This window comes from Hippocampus guttulatus, chromosome 13 (genome assembly GCF_054856545.1).
Source record: "Hippocampus guttulatus isolate MCC_2025c chromosome 13, RoL_Hgut_1.0, whole genome shotgun sequence".
Taxonomy (NCBI): Eukaryota; Metazoa; Chordata; class Actinopteri; order Syngnathiformes; family Syngnathidae; genus Hippocampus; species Hippocampus guttulatus.
Window position 1 is genome coordinate 1,870,351 of NC_141273.1, and position 9,652 is coordinate 1,880,002.

The 9,652-nt window shown below is 44.2% G+C and overlaps 1 protein-coding gene and 38 non-coding genes across 39 annotated transcripts in view; 13 read left to right on the forward strand and 26 right to left on the reverse strand.

Annotated features, from left to right (window-relative positions):
• LOC147195777 (alcohol dehydrogenase 1-like) overlaps positions 1-9,652 on the reverse strand; it is a 51,431-nt gene that overhangs the window by 28,090 nt on the left and 13,689 nt on the right.
• Positions 47-118, forward strand: trnad-guc (transfer RNA aspartic acid (anticodon GUC)). Its single transcript has one exon. It is a non-coding gene; the product is annotated as a tRNA-Asp (tRNA).
• On the reverse strand, positions 179-251 carry trnav-cac (transfer RNA valine (anticodon CAC)). Its single transcript has one exon. It is a non-coding gene; the product is annotated as a tRNA-Val (tRNA).
• Positions 348-419, forward strand: trnad-guc (transfer RNA aspartic acid (anticodon GUC)). The gene has a single exon. It is a non-coding gene; the product is annotated as a tRNA-Asp (tRNA).
• On the reverse strand, positions 480-552 carry trnav-cac (transfer RNA valine (anticodon CAC)). The gene has a single exon. It is a non-coding gene; the product is annotated as a tRNA-Val (tRNA).
• Positions 649-720, forward strand: trnad-guc (transfer RNA aspartic acid (anticodon GUC)). The gene has a single exon. It is a non-coding gene; the product is annotated as a tRNA-Asp (tRNA).
• On the reverse strand, positions 781-853 carry trnav-uac (transfer RNA valine (anticodon UAC)). The gene has a single exon. It is a non-coding gene; the product is annotated as a tRNA-Val (tRNA).
• trnad-guc (transfer RNA aspartic acid (anticodon GUC)) lies at positions 950-1,021 on the forward strand. Its single transcript has one exon. It is a non-coding gene; the product is annotated as a tRNA-Asp (tRNA).
• trnav-cac (transfer RNA valine (anticodon CAC)) lies at positions 1,082-1,154 on the reverse strand. The gene has a single exon. It is a non-coding gene; the product is annotated as a tRNA-Val (tRNA).
• Positions 1,383-1,455, reverse strand: trnav-cac (transfer RNA valine (anticodon CAC)). The gene has a single exon. It is a non-coding gene; the product is annotated as a tRNA-Val (tRNA).
• trnav-cac (transfer RNA valine (anticodon CAC)) lies at positions 1,685-1,757 on the reverse strand. The gene has a single exon. It is a non-coding gene; the product is annotated as a tRNA-Val (tRNA).
• trnav-cac (transfer RNA valine (anticodon CAC)) lies at positions 1,986-2,058 on the reverse strand. The gene has a single exon. It is a non-coding gene; the product is annotated as a tRNA-Val (tRNA).
• trnav-cac (transfer RNA valine (anticodon CAC)) lies at positions 2,288-2,360 on the reverse strand. Its single transcript has one exon. It is a non-coding gene; the product is annotated as a tRNA-Val (tRNA).
• trnav-cac (transfer RNA valine (anticodon CAC)) lies at positions 2,589-2,661 on the reverse strand. The gene has a single exon. It is a non-coding gene; the product is annotated as a tRNA-Val (tRNA).
• On the forward strand, positions 2,758-2,829 carry trnad-guc (transfer RNA aspartic acid (anticodon GUC)). The gene has a single exon. It is a non-coding gene; the product is annotated as a tRNA-Asp (tRNA).
• trnav-uac (transfer RNA valine (anticodon UAC)) lies at positions 2,890-2,962 on the reverse strand. Its single transcript has one exon. It is a non-coding gene; the product is annotated as a tRNA-Val (tRNA).
• trnad-guc (transfer RNA aspartic acid (anticodon GUC)) lies at positions 3,059-3,130 on the forward strand. Its single transcript has one exon. It is a non-coding gene; the product is annotated as a tRNA-Asp (tRNA).
• trnav-cac (transfer RNA valine (anticodon CAC)) lies at positions 3,191-3,263 on the reverse strand. The gene has a single exon. It is a non-coding gene; the product is annotated as a tRNA-Val (tRNA).
• On the reverse strand, positions 3,493-3,565 carry trnav-cac (transfer RNA valine (anticodon CAC)). The gene has a single exon. It is a non-coding gene; the product is annotated as a tRNA-Val (tRNA).
• trnav-uac (transfer RNA valine (anticodon UAC)) lies at positions 3,794-3,866 on the reverse strand. Its single transcript has one exon. It is a non-coding gene; the product is annotated as a tRNA-Val (tRNA).
• trnav-cac (transfer RNA valine (anticodon CAC)) lies at positions 4,091-4,163 on the reverse strand. The gene has a single exon. It is a non-coding gene; the product is annotated as a tRNA-Val (tRNA).
• On the forward strand, positions 4,260-4,331 carry trnad-guc (transfer RNA aspartic acid (anticodon GUC)). Its single transcript has one exon. It is a non-coding gene; the product is annotated as a tRNA-Asp (tRNA).
• trnad-guc (transfer RNA aspartic acid (anticodon GUC)) lies at positions 4,553-4,624 on the forward strand. The gene has a single exon. It is a non-coding gene; the product is annotated as a tRNA-Asp (tRNA).
• On the reverse strand, positions 4,685-4,757 carry trnav-cac (transfer RNA valine (anticodon CAC)). The gene has a single exon. It is a non-coding gene; the product is annotated as a tRNA-Val (tRNA).
• trnav-uac (transfer RNA valine (anticodon UAC)) lies at positions 4,984-5,056 on the reverse strand. The gene has a single exon. It is a non-coding gene; the product is annotated as a tRNA-Val (tRNA).
• Positions 5,153-5,224, forward strand: trnad-guc (transfer RNA aspartic acid (anticodon GUC)). The gene has a single exon. It is a non-coding gene; the product is annotated as a tRNA-Asp (tRNA).
• Positions 5,285-5,357, reverse strand: trnav-cac (transfer RNA valine (anticodon CAC)). Its single transcript has one exon. It is a non-coding gene; the product is annotated as a tRNA-Val (tRNA).
• Positions 5,586-5,658, reverse strand: trnav-cac (transfer RNA valine (anticodon CAC)). The gene has a single exon. It is a non-coding gene; the product is annotated as a tRNA-Val (tRNA).
• trnav-cac (transfer RNA valine (anticodon CAC)) lies at positions 5,887-5,959 on the reverse strand. Its single transcript has one exon. It is a non-coding gene; the product is annotated as a tRNA-Val (tRNA).
• On the forward strand, positions 6,056-6,127 carry trnad-guc (transfer RNA aspartic acid (anticodon GUC)). Its single transcript has one exon. It is a non-coding gene; the product is annotated as a tRNA-Asp (tRNA).
• trnav-uac (transfer RNA valine (anticodon UAC)) lies at positions 6,188-6,260 on the reverse strand. Its single transcript has one exon. It is a non-coding gene; the product is annotated as a tRNA-Val (tRNA).
• Positions 6,357-6,428, forward strand: trnad-guc (transfer RNA aspartic acid (anticodon GUC)). Its single transcript has one exon. It is a non-coding gene; the product is annotated as a tRNA-Asp (tRNA).
• trnav-cac (transfer RNA valine (anticodon CAC)) lies at positions 6,489-6,561 on the reverse strand. The gene has a single exon. It is a non-coding gene; the product is annotated as a tRNA-Val (tRNA).
• trnav-cac (transfer RNA valine (anticodon CAC)) lies at positions 6,791-6,863 on the reverse strand. The gene has a single exon. It is a non-coding gene; the product is annotated as a tRNA-Val (tRNA).
• On the reverse strand, positions 7,088-7,160 carry trnav-cac (transfer RNA valine (anticodon CAC)). Its single transcript has one exon. It is a non-coding gene; the product is annotated as a tRNA-Val (tRNA).
• trnad-guc (transfer RNA aspartic acid (anticodon GUC)) lies at positions 7,257-7,328 on the forward strand. Its single transcript has one exon. It is a non-coding gene; the product is annotated as a tRNA-Asp (tRNA).
• Positions 7,389-7,461, reverse strand: trnav-cac (transfer RNA valine (anticodon CAC)). The gene has a single exon. It is a non-coding gene; the product is annotated as a tRNA-Val (tRNA).
• trnav-cac (transfer RNA valine (anticodon CAC)) lies at positions 7,690-7,762 on the reverse strand. The gene has a single exon. It is a non-coding gene; the product is annotated as a tRNA-Val (tRNA).
• On the forward strand, positions 7,859-7,930 carry trnad-guc (transfer RNA aspartic acid (anticodon GUC)). The gene has a single exon. It is a non-coding gene; the product is annotated as a tRNA-Asp (tRNA).

A 9,652-nucleotide genomic window follows, 5' to 3' on the forward strand; every position in this document is an offset into this window, starting at 1 on the left:
AGCATGGCCAGTGTTTTAGTGGGTAGAGCTACTTCAATCCTTGTGGTCCTCGTTAGTATAGTGGACAGTATCTCCGCCTGTCACGCGGAAGACCGGGGTTCGATTCCCTGACGGGGAGTTGATGTGGCTTTCAATATTTTGGTGTTCCAGTTTTTCACTGCAAATCAAAAAGAAGCTTTGTTCCCACCCAGTTTCGAACTGGGGACCTTTCGTGTGTGAGACGAACGTGATAACCACTACACTATGGAAACAGGCGAAACAAAAATGTTTCAGATCAGGGCTGTCATTTCAGCTCACTGATAGCATGGCCAGTGTTTTAGTTGGTAGAGCTACTTTAATTCTTGTGGTCCTCGTTAGTATAGTGGACAGTATCTCCGCCTGTCACGCGGAAGACCGGGGTTCGATTCCCTGACGGGGAGTTGATGTGGCTTTAAATATTTTGGTTTTCCAGTGTTTCACTACAAATCAAAAAGAAGCTTTGTTCCCACCCAGTTTCGAACTGGGGACCTTTCGTGTGTGAGACGAACGTGATAACCACTACACTATGGAAACAGGCGAAACAAGAAAGTTTCAGATCAGGGCTGTCATTTCAGCTCACTGATAGCATGGCCAGTGTTTTAGTTGGTAGAGCTACTTTAATTCTTGTGGTCCTCGTTAGTATAGTGGACAGTATCTCCGCCTGTCACGCGGAAGACCGGGGTTCGATTCCCTGACGGGGAGTTGATGTGGCTTTCAATATTTTGGTGTTCCAGTTTTTCACTGCAAATCAAAAAGAAGCTTTGTTCCCACCCAGTTTCGAACAGGGGACCTTTCGTGTGTAAGACGAATGTGATAACCACTACACTACGGAAACAGGCGAAACGAAAATAGTTCAGTTCAGGGCTGTCATTTCAGCTCACTGATAGCATGGCCAGTGTTTTAGTGGGTAGAGCTACTTCAATCCTTGTGGTCCTCGTTAGTATAGTGGACAGTATCTCCGCCTGTCACGCGGAAGACCGGGGTTCGATTCCCTGACGGGGAGTTGATGTAGCTTTCAATATTTTGGTGTTCCAGTTTTTCACTGCAAATCAAAAAGAAGCTTTGTTCCCACCCAGTTTCGAACTGGGGACCTTTCGTGTGTGAGACGAACGTGATAACCACTACACTATGGAAACAGGCGAAACAAAAATGTTTCAGATCAGGGCTGTCATTTCAGCTCACTGATAGCATGGCCAGTGTTTTAGTTGGTAGAGCTACTTTAATTCTTGTGGTCCTCGTTAGTATAGTGGACAGTATCTCCGCCTGTCACGCGGAAGACCGGGGTTCAATTCCCTGATGGGGAGTGTATGTGGCTTTAAATATTTTGGTGTTCCAGTTTTTCACTGCAAATCAAAAAGAAGCTTTGTTCCCACCCAGTTTCGAACTGGGGACCTTTCGTGTGTGAGACGAACGTGATAACCACTACACTATGGAAACAGGCGAAACAAAAATGTTTCAGATCAGGGCTGTCATTTCAGCTCACTGATAGCATGGCCAGTGTTTTAGTTGGTAGAGCTACTTTAATTCTTGTGGTCCTCGTTAGTATAGTGGACAGTATCTCCGCCTGTCACGCGGAAGACCGGGGTTCCATTCCCTGACGGGGAGTTGATGTCGCTTTAAATATTTTGGTGTTCCAGTTTTTTCACTGCAAATCAAAAAGAAGCTTTGTTCCCACCCAGTTTCGAACTGGGGACCTTTCGTGTGTGAGACGAACGTGATAACCACTACACTATGGAAACAGGCGAAACAAGAAAGTTTCAGATCAGAGCTGTCATTTCAGCTCACTGATAGCATGGCCAGTGTTTTAGTTGGTAGAGCTACTTTAATTCTTGTGGTCCTTGTTAGTATAGTGGACAGTATCTCCGCCTGTCACGCGGAAGACCGGGGTTCAATTCCCTGATGGGGAGTGTATGTGGCTTTAAATATTTTGGTGTTCCAGTTTTTCACTGCAAATCAAAAAGAAGCTTTGTTCCCACCCAGTTTCGAACTGGGGACCTTTCGTGTGTGAGACGAACGTGATAACCACTACACTATGGAAACAGGCGAAACAAAAGTGTTTCAGATCAGGGCTGTCATTTCAGCTCACTGATAGCATGGCCAGTGTTTTAGTTGGTAGAGCTACTTTAATTCTTGTGGTCCTCGTTAGTATAGTGGACAGTATCTCCGCCTGTCACGCGGAAGACCGGGGTTCCATTCCCTGACGGGGAGTTGATGTCGCTTTAAATATTTTGGTGTTCCAGTTTTTTCACTGCAAATCAAAAAGAAGCTTTGTTCCCACCCAGTTTCGAACTGGGGACCTTTCGTGTGTGAGACGAACGTGATAACCACTACACTATGGAAACAGGCGAAACAAGAAAGTTTCAGATCAGAGCTGTCATTTCAGCTCACTGATAGCATGGCCAGTGTTTTAGTTGGTAGAGCTACTTTAATTCTTGTGGTCCTTGTTAGTATAGTGGACAGTATCTCCGCCTGTCACGCGGAAGACCGGGGTTCGATTCCCTGACGGGGAGTTGATGTGGCTTTAAATATTTTGGTGTTCCAGTGTTTCACTACAAATCAAAAAGAAGCTTTGTTCCCACCCAGTTTCGAACTGGGGACCTTTCGTGTGTGAGACGAACGTGATAACCACTACACTATGGAAACAGGCGAAACAAGAAAGTTTCAGATCAGGGCTGTCATTTCAGCTCACTGATAGCATGGCCAGTGTTTTAGTTGGTAGAGCTACTTTAATTCTTGTGGTCCTCGTTAGTATAGTGGACAGTATCTCCGCCTGTCACGCGGAAGACCGGGGTTCGATTCCCTGACGGGGAGTTGATGTGGCTTTCAATATTTTGGTGTTCCAATTTTTCACTGCAAATCAAAAAGAAGCTTTGTTCCCACCCAGTTTCGAACTGGGGACCTTTCGTGTGTAAGACGAATGTGATAACCACTACACTATGGAAACAGGCGAAACCAAAATAGTTCAGTTCAGGGCTGTCATTTCAGCTCACTGATAGCATGGCCAGTGTTTTAGTGGGTAGAGCTACTTCAATCCTTGTGGTCCTCGTTAGTATAGTGGACAGTATCTCCGCCTGTCACGCGGAAGACCGGGGTTCGATTCCCTGACGGGGAGTTGATGTGGCTTTCAATATTTTGGTGTTCCAGTTTTTCACTGCAAATCAAAAAGAAGCTTTGTTCCCACCCAGTTTCGAACTGGGGACCTTTCGTGTGTGAGACGAACGTGATAACCACTACACTATGGAAACAGGCGAAACAAAAATGTTTCAGATCAGGGCTGTCATTTCAGCTCACTGATAGCATGGCCAGTGTTTTAGTTGGTAGAGCTACTTTAATTCTTGTGGTCCTCGTTAGTATAGTGGACAGTATCTCCGCCTGTCACGCGGAAGACCGGGGTTCCATTCCCTGACGGGGAGTTGATGTCGCTTTAAATATTTTGGTGTTCCAGTTTTTTCACTGCAATTCAAAAAGAAGCTTTGTTCCCACCCAGTTTCGAACTGGGGACCTTTCGTGTGTGAGACGAACGTGATAACCACTACACTATGGAAACAGGCGAAACAAAAATGTTTCAGATCAGGGCTGTCATTTCAGCTCACTGATAGCATGGCCAGTGTTTTAGTTGGTAGAGCTACTTTAATTCTTGTGGTCCTCGTTAGTATAGTGGACAGTATCTCCGCCTGTCACGCGGAAGACCGGGGTATGATATCCTGACGGGGAGTTGATGTGGCTTTAAATATTTTGGTGTTCCAGTGTTTCACTGCAAATCAAAAAGAAGCTTTGTTCCCACCCAGTTTCGAACTGGGGACCTTTCGTGTGTAAGACGAATGTGATAACCACTACACTATGGAAACTGGCGAAACAAAAATGTTTCAGATCAGGGCTGTCATTTCAGCTCACTGATAGCATGGCCAGTGTTTTAGTGGGTAGAGCTAGTTTAATTGTGGTCCTCGTTAGTATAGTGGACAGTATCTCCGCCTGTCATGCGGCAGACCGGGTTCAATTCCCTGACGGGGAGTTGATGTGGCTTTAAATATTTTGGTGATACATTTTTTCACAGCAAATCAAGAAGAAGCTTTGTTCCCACCCAGTTTCGAACTGGGGACCTTGCGTGTGTGAGACGAACGTGATAACCACTACACTATGGAAACAGCCGAAACAAAAATCTTTCAGATCAGGGCTGTCATTTCAGCTCACTGATAGCATGGCCAGTGTTTTAGTTGGTAGAGCTACTTTAACTCTTGTGGTCCTCGTTAGTATAGTGGACAGTATCTCCGCCTGTCACGCGGAAGACCGGGGTTCGATTCCCTGACGGGGAGTTGATGTGGCTTTAAATATTCTGGTGTTCCAGTGTTTCACTGCAAATCAAAAAGAAGCTTTGTTTCCACTCAGTTTCGAACTGGGGACCTTTTGTGTGTCCGATGAATATGATAACCACGGAAACAGGTAAAACAAAGACTTTTCACATCACGGCTGTCAATTCAGCTCACTGATAGCATGGCCAGTGTTTTAGTTGGTAGAGCTACTTTAACTCTTGTGGTCCTCGTTAGTATAGTGGACAGTATCTCCGCCTGTCACGCGGAAGACCAGGGTTCGATTCCCTGACGGGGAGTTGATGTGGCTTTAAATATTTTGGTGTTCCAGTTTTTCACTGCAAATCAAAAAGAAGCTTTGTTCCCACCCAGTTTCGAACTGGGGACATTTCGTGTGTGAGACGAACGTGATAACCACTACACTATGGAAACAGGCGAAACAAAAATGTTTCAGATCAGGGCTGTCATTTCATCTCACTGATATTATGGCCAATGTTTTGGTGGGTAGAGATTTTTTAAAATTGTGGTGCTTGTTCGTAGAGTGGACAGTATCTCGCCTGTCACGCGGAAGACCGGGGTTCGATTCCCTGACGGGGAGTTGATGTGGCTTTAAATATTTTGGTGTTCCAGTTTTTCACTGCAAATCAAAAAGAAGCTTTGTTCCCACCCAGTTTCGAACAGGGGACCTTTCGTGTGTAAGACGAATGTGATAACCACTACACTATGGAAACAGGCGAAACCAAAATAGTTCAGTTCAGGGCTGTCATTTCAGCTCACTGATAGCATGGCCAGTGTTTTAGTGGGTAGAGCTACTTCAATCCTTGTGGTCCTCGTTAGTATAGTGGACAGTATCTCCGCCTGTCACGCGGAAGACCGGGGTTCGATTCCCTGACGGGGAGTTGATGTGGCTTTTAATATTTTGGTGTTCCAGTTTTTCACTGCAAATCAAAAAGAAGCTTTGTTCCCACCCAGTTTCGAACTGGGGACCTTTCGTGTGTGAGACGAACGTGATAACCACTACACTATGGAAACAGGCGAAACAAAAATGTTTCAGATCAGGGCTGTCATTTCAGCTCACTGATAGCATGGCCAGTGTTTTAGTTGGTAGAGCTACTTTAATTCTTGTGGTCCTCGTTAGTATAGTGGACAGTATCTCCGCCTGTCACGCGGAAGACCGGGGTTCAATTCCCTGATGGGGAGTGTATGTGGCTTTAAATATTTTGGTGTTCCAGTTTTTCACTGCAAATCAAAAAGAAGCTTTGTTCCCACCCAGTTTCGAACTGGGGACCTTTCGTGTGTGAGACGAACGTGATAACCACTACACTATGGAAACAGGCGAAACAAGAAAGTTTCAGATCAGAGCTGTCATTTCAGCTCACTGATAGCATGGCCAGTGTTTTAGTTGGTAGAGCTACTTTAATTCTTGTGGTCCTTGTTAGTATAGTGGACAGTATCTCCGCCTGTCACGCGGAAGACCGGGGTTCGATTCCCTGACGGGGAGTTGATGTGGCTTTAAATATTTTGGTGTTCCAGTGTTTCACTACAAATCAAAAAGAAGCTTTGTTCCCACCCAGTTTCGAACTGGGGACCTTTCGTGTGTGAGACGAACGTGATAACCACTACACTATGGAAACAGGCGAAACAAGAAAGTTTCAGATCAGGGCTGTCATTTCAGCTCACTGATAGCATGGCCAGTGTTTTAGTTGGTAGAGCTACTTTAATTCTTGTGGTCCTCGTTAGTATAGTGGACAGTATCTCCGCCTGTCACGCGGAAGACCGGGGTTCGATTCCCTGACGGGGAGTTGATGTGGCTTTCAATATTTTGGTGTTCCAGTTTTTCACTGCAAATCAAAAAGAAGCTTTGTTCCCACCCAGTTTCGAACAGGGGACCTTTCGTGTGTAAGACGAATGTGATAACCACTACACTATGGAAACAGGCGAAACCAAAATAGTTCAGTTCAGGGCTGTCATTTCAGCTCACTGATAGCATGGCCAGTGTTTTAGTGGGTAGAGCTACTTCAATCCTTGTGGTCCTCGTTAGTATAGTGGACAGTATCTCCGCCTGTCACGCGGAAGACCGGGGTTCGATTCCCTGACGGGGAGTTGATGTGGCTTTCAATATTTTGGTGTTCCAGTTTTTCACTGCAAATCAAAAAGAAGCTTTGTTCCCACCCAGTTTCGAACTGGGGACCTTTCGTGTGTGAGACGAACGTGATAACCACTACACTATGGAAACAGGCGAAACAAAAATGTTTCTGATCAGGGCTGTCATTTCAGCTCACTGATAGCATGGCCAGTGTTTTAGTTGGTAGAGCTACTTTAATTCTTGTGGTCCTCATCAGTATAGTGGACAGTATCTCCGCCTGTCACGCGGAAGACCGGGGTTCGATTCCCTGACGGGGAGTTGATGTCGCTTTAAATATTTTGGTGTTCCAGTTTTTTCACTGCAATTCAAAAAGAAGCTTTGTTCCCACCCAGTTTCGAACTGGGGACCTTTCGTGTGTGAGACGAACGTGATAACCACTACACTATGGAAACAGGCGAAACAAAAATGTTTCAGATCAGGGCTGTCATTTCAGCTCACTGATAGCATGGCCAGTGTTTTAGTGGGTAGAGCTAGTTTAATTGTGGTCCTCGTTAGTATAGTGGACAGTATCTCCGCCTGTCATGCGGCAGACCGGGTTCAATTCCCTGACGGGGAGTTGATGTGGCTTTAAATATTTTGGTGATACATTTTTTCACAGCAAATCAAAAAGAAGCTTTGTTCCCACCCAGTTTCGAACTGGGGACCTTTCATGTGTGAGACGAACGTGATAACCACTACACTATGGAAACAGCCGAAACAAAAGTGTTTCAGATCAGGGCTGTCATTTCAGCTCACTGATAGCATGGCCAGTGTTTTAGTTGGTAGAGCTACTTTAATTCTTGTGGTCCTCGTTAGTATAGTGGACAGTATCTCCGCCTGTCACGCGGAAGACCGGGGTTCGATTCCCTGACGGGGAGTTGATGTGGCTTTCAATATTTTGGTGTTCCAGTTTTTCACTGCAAATCAAAAAGAAGCTTTGTTCCCACCCAGTTTCGAACTGGGGACATTTCGTGTGTGAGACGAACGTGATAACCACTACACTATGGAAACAGGCGAAACAAAAATGTTTCAGATCAGGGCTGTCATTTCAGCTCACTGATAGCATGGCCAGTGTTTTAGTTGGTAGAGCTACTTTAATTCTTGTGGTCCTCGTTAGTATAGTGGACAGTATCTCCGCCTGTCATGCGGAAGACCGGGGTTCGATTCCCTGATGGGGAGTGTATGTGGCTTTAAATATTTTGGTGTTCCAGTTTTTCACTGCAAATCAAAAAGAAGCTTTGTTCCCACCCAGTTTCGAACTGGGGACCTTTCGTGTGTGAGACGAACGTGATAACCACTACACTATGGAAACAGGCGAAACAAAAGTGTTTCAGATCAGGGCTGTCATTTCAGCTCACTCATAGCATGGCCAGTGTTTTAGTTGGTAGAGCTACTTTAGTTCTTGTGGTCCTCGTTAGTATAGTGGACAGTATCTCCGCCTGTCACGCGGAAGACCGGGGTTCGATTCCCTGACGGGGAGTTGATGTCGCTTTAAATATTTTGGTGTTCCAGTTTTTTCACTGCAATTCAAAAAGAAGCTTTGTTCCCACCCAGATTCGAACTGGGGACCTTTCATGTGTGAGCAAATGTGATAACCACTACACCATGGAAACATGCTAAACAAAAATGTCTCAGATCAGGGCTATTATTTCAGCTCACTAAGAACTGTTTTGGGTAGAGCTACTCTAAAACTTGTGTTGTTCGTTAATATAGTGGACAGTATCCCTGCCTGTCACGCGGAAGACTTGTGAAACAAGATTGTTTCAGATCAATGCTGTGATTGTAGCTCACTGATAGCATGGCCGGTGTTTTTGGGTGGCAGAGCTTCTTTAAAACTTGTGGACCTTGTTAGTATAGTGGACAGTATCTCTGCATGTCATGTGGAAGCCTGAGGTTTGATTCCCTGACGGGGAGTTGATTTGTGCCTTACATATTTTGGTGTTCCAGTTTTTCACAGCAAATCAAAAAGAAGCTTTGTTTCCACCCAGTTTCGAACTGGGGACCTTTCGTGCATTAGACGAACATGAAGCATTTGACCAGGGGTGTCGAAGTCAAAAGGACGGAGGGCCAAATAAAAAATCTTGCTGCAAGCCGAGGGCCGAACTGATCGAATGTTCATTGAAAAATTGAACATTTACCACATATAGTTTATTGAACCAAATCTAATCGACTGAAAACCTAACAAATACATTCCAATATGAATAAGCAGTATTTTCTTATGGCTCTGTCAGTAAACTTTGATTTTCAACAGGCACAAAAAACAAATTTCCCTTGTATAAAAAGACCCATAACATGAATGAAAGAAGCCGGTATTATTCAAGGCACCATCAATCGTCCATATTTTCTCTTTTTGCAAAAGTAGGCTAAATTTACTTCAAAGACAAACAAATAATAGCAATTTTCAATCATTCACTCGAATAAAATATTTTTAAAACGTAATTGGATTGAAATACACTAAAATAAAGTGCAAAAAAGTATTAACCAAAAACAACACTTTTTTCAAGGACTTTTTTCTTCACATGTAGTTAAAGCAAATATTATATTTTTTTTAAACTTGAACTGAGTAAAAACTCTTAATACATGATTGCAGCGTAATCCTGTATTCACTTCTTTGAGGCTGAGGTTGATACTTGGTGGCGTGTCATCTTTTCTACAAATTCATCAATATTTGGGGTCAGGTTCTGAGCTGAGCAAATCCTCAAAATTGAGTGAAGGTGTTCCGCAGTAAGTCGACTTCTGTGTGATGTTTTGTTCAGCTTAATCAAAAAAAAAAAAAAAGTTGTTCACACAGGTATGTGCTGCCAAACATCGACAACGTTCTAGCAGCCTAGATATGCAACTGGGCCATTGATCCGGGAAAACTGCGCAGCACCCATTGCCGTATATTTTTCATGCACTATAGTTGTGTCATGCATAGGATGTAAAGCCAAAAACTTCTCTGTCACGCTTAGGCTGGAGTCCACTCCATGGACAAAAATTGACAACTGGGCAACTTCAGAAACTTCAGAGTTCTCATCCATAGTCAAGGAATATGAGATGACATATTTTCCGTTGTTCTTAAGCTGCTCTTTTAGATAAATGGACAACTGCACTACTCGCTACGCAATGGTGTTTCTGCTCATGCTCACGTTTAAAAAGAGTAGCTTTTTTTCGGGGCAAACTTGGTCACAAACTTTAAGCATATAGTTTTTAATTAAATCCC